At 38.4% G+C, this 3,578-nt stretch overlaps 1 pseudogene; it reads left to right on the forward strand.

Moving 5' to 3' along the window:
- Positions 1 to 1,645: 1,645 nt before the first annotated feature.
- Positions 1,646 to 3,088, forward strand: LOC123153152 (20 kDa chaperonin, chloroplastic-like; annotated as a pseudogene).
- Positions 3,089 to 3,578: the final 490 nt, after the last annotated feature.

The following is a 3,578-nucleotide window of genomic DNA, read 5'->3' on the forward strand; positions in this document are numbered from 1 at the left end:
ACAAAACCTTGTTGTTGGTCAGGTAGGACTGGTGTTTAGAAGAGAAATGAGACGGAACTTAGATTTTTTGCTGCAGCAGGGTAAGAGGAAGAGGCAGCACAGTGGGTTTCCTGGCAGTGCGTTGAACTCGCTACCCTCTTTCCTTTCTTCCTGGTTATGTTTTGGCACAATTGTATTTCCGTTTAATGCAAATGGAAAGGGGTATGCCCGGTACAAAAAAAGGAGAGGAAGAGGCACAATGGTGGAGGAATAGGTGGACGGATAGCAGCCTTTCAAACAGAGAGAGTGCATATTCTAATTCCATCTATTCATGGATAATTCCTGTTACCTTCTATGCCTATACCACCAAATTTAAATCCATTGTGAATAGAGAAGCAAAAAATAGCGCACTTAATGGAATTCTAAAATAGAAGTAAAATGTTGACTCAGTTATTCCAAAGGGAAGCCTTGCTCCTTGTAAAAGAGTTGTGTGTCATACTCGCTCCTTATAAAGAGTTGTGGGCAGACAGTGGCATGAAGTCATTCATCAATAACTAAGAATCTTTTGGTTATATGAACTTGTCCTTTGGTTGGTCAACCGCTATGAACTTTATAGATCATTTCAGCAAATTAAAAAATCCCTAACTCTTTTTCAAAAGGTTCAATTTTATTACTCTGTCAACCTCTACATCAAGACGATGCACCTAGTCAAAAAAATTGTTTATCTATTACAAAGTTCATGGAAATAGAGCCTAACATTCTATAGTCAAAGAGAAAACACCAGCTTAGAATCAACAACCCTTCAAAACTAATCATGTGGCGATCACAACAATGCTAATTTGAGAGTCGCATGAAACATCCATTTAAATATAGGTAGTTCATGCATTTGTGTGTAGTTATGAGCACTATTTCTTATGCTTATGTTTGTAGTTAAGAGCGTCATCAGTTCTACATAAAACAAAACACATATCACCAGTGGATGTACTTGTTCAGAAGGAATAAGAGTAGACATACCGAACATGCATACTAAACTAGAGCACCATCATTACATGAATATCAACTTCCACACTAAACTACTCTCTAAAGTCAAATAATTGGACATCATATCATACACACTAATTTTCAACTACCAGATAGATAATTTACATCGTGAACTACAAGTTGCGTGTAGCAATAATGCACAAAATAAGCTGGAAGAAATGTATTGACGAAAGCTTCCGCATTAGGAGCCAAAAAATTCATGCCATCACATGTGGCTAGTTCATCATTGTTAGTCACTCTGATGAAAGAATAGTGCAGGTCATGGTCCCTTCTAGCTGTCTTGCCGAAACAAATACCATCCTTGGTGAAGGACTCTGTTGAGGCTCAAGAAGGCGCTGAGCCACACTTTCAGGAGAACCATGTATTGTGGTCCCTTTATTTGCTCATAATTATGTGCCTCAAATACCCGAAAGTGATTACAGGTTATCTTGCAGTAATCCATAGAGAATAATCAATGATTTTGTTTCGTGCTGAGTTTGTAGACCTTGAGAGGCTCCCCAAGATAAGGCTGCCTCTATCGTCACCAAAAGGATAAAAACTATGGCAATGAAAATTCATTATTCTTAGGGAGTGCTTCTTTGGCGTTGTATAAGCTGGTTACAGTTTGTCAACATAACTGCAATATACATCGCTCAAGATTCTAGGAGACAAAGTGCTTGTGAAGTTGAGTGCAGCTGAGGAGGAGACCATTGGTAGAATTTTGCTTCCATCGTCTACACGGTCTAAGGCTTAGGGAGGCGAGGTTGTTGTTGTTGGAGGGGGTAGAACCATTGGGGATAAGGTGCCAAGGTCTTACCTGTAAATTTTCTCCTCCCTTTTGGGGGTGCACTTATTTGTATGTCTTGATACATTTTTACTCTGTTGTGCACTGTCTGTGTAAGTGGATATGGTGAGATAGGGGTCACTATCTTGTAGCCAACTAAGTTAAAATAAACATACTCCCTCCGTCCTTTAAAGAGTGTACTTTCAACTTTGTTGGAGGGTCAAACTATTTTAAAGTTTGACCGAGTTTGTGCAAAAATATAGCAATGTTTACGAAACCAAATAGTTATATGATGAAAATACATTTTATCGTGAATCTAATGCTACTAACTTGATGGAATAAATGTTGGTGCATTATTATATAAATACGGTCAAACATAAAAAAGTTTGACTTTCCTACAAAGTTGGAAGTACATTCTTTGAAGAATGTACTGAGGGAGTATGGTGTATACTGCATGGCCACTAAGACCAAGTTAATGATGTGATCTATCATGTGACACTAACTCATGTGAAAGGCAGATATATTACCTTTTATGTGTCTTCAACTCAGAACTTCAGGTGGTGGGTTTCTGGTTTTTTCAGTTAAAAATATGAATACGGACAAAGAGTTTACAATCACACTAATTGTCCCGAAAGGAAAAAAACATGGGAGATTCAACGGTTATGCAATTTTAAAACATAATATTATTTTTTACAATGGTTGAAGAGGCATTTATCTAGCTTCCCTGAGGGATTACGTGGAGAAATGAGTTAGTTCAGTCTATGGGTGTAGCCAGGTTCAAGATATCGACAATAACTAGCCAGATGGAAAAACAAGAATGCTAGTTAGACCACTGAATCGATGAGTTCCATGCACCAACTAGTTTGAACCAAAGCTTATGTTAGTGGTGAATATTATGCTAATACAGTAATACTTCAAATACCCCGTGTATTTTTTTAATTTAGACCGGATCTCAAGTTGTATATTCAAAGTATGCTAGGATTGAGGTTGAATACAACAACCCCAAGCATCTCATTACGAAAGCGGATGACATCATTGGTATTCCTAAATCTGATGATGTCAAAGACATGAAGCCTCTCAGTGACTTGGTACTCATGAAGGTATTTATATCGAATGTCATGTCACTAATCACTAGTGTGCATTTTTAAGAAATTTCCGGTCATCTTGTACTGGTTTTATGTGCATAACGGTTAACAATGCTTATCTGTCATGCATTTATGCTAGGTTGATGAGGCTTCAGATAAGACTGAAGCTGGTCTTATCCTCACCGAGACATCCAAGGAGAAGCCATGCATTCACTACTAGGGAAAAGCCTAGCAGTAGCGCGGGTTTTTAGCCTATCAGTAGCGTAGGTAACTGCGCTACTGCTACGGCGCTACAGCTAAAGGTTAGCAGTAGCGTGCGTTGACACGCGCTCCTGCTATATCTACTTAGTAGTAGTGTGTGGAAGAAAATGCGCTACTGGTAATTACTAGTAGCGCGTCTCATACCGCGCTACTACTATTATTCCGTATTCTATTTTTTTATTTTAGGTCGTCATTCATACACCTTTATACAGGTTTTCATACAGTAGCAATTTAGAGATTGTTGTTACATCATAATGAGTTATTATATCACTGGGTGAAAGAACCGCGGATTATTTTCAAGTGGATGGATCCTAAGTGATCAAGTCATGGATTATCGATCCATCCACTTGAAACTAATCTACGGTTGATAATCCATGACTTGATCACTTAGGCTCCATCCACTTGAAACTAATCCGCAGTTCTTTCACCCAATGATATAATAACTCATC

The sequence above is a fragment of the Triticum aestivum genome, chromosome 7A (assembly GCF_018294505.1).
Source record: "Triticum aestivum cultivar Chinese Spring chromosome 7A, IWGSC CS RefSeq v2.1, whole genome shotgun sequence".
Lineage (NCBI taxonomy): Eukaryota > Viridiplantae > Streptophyta > Magnoliopsida > Poales > Poaceae > Triticum > Triticum aestivum.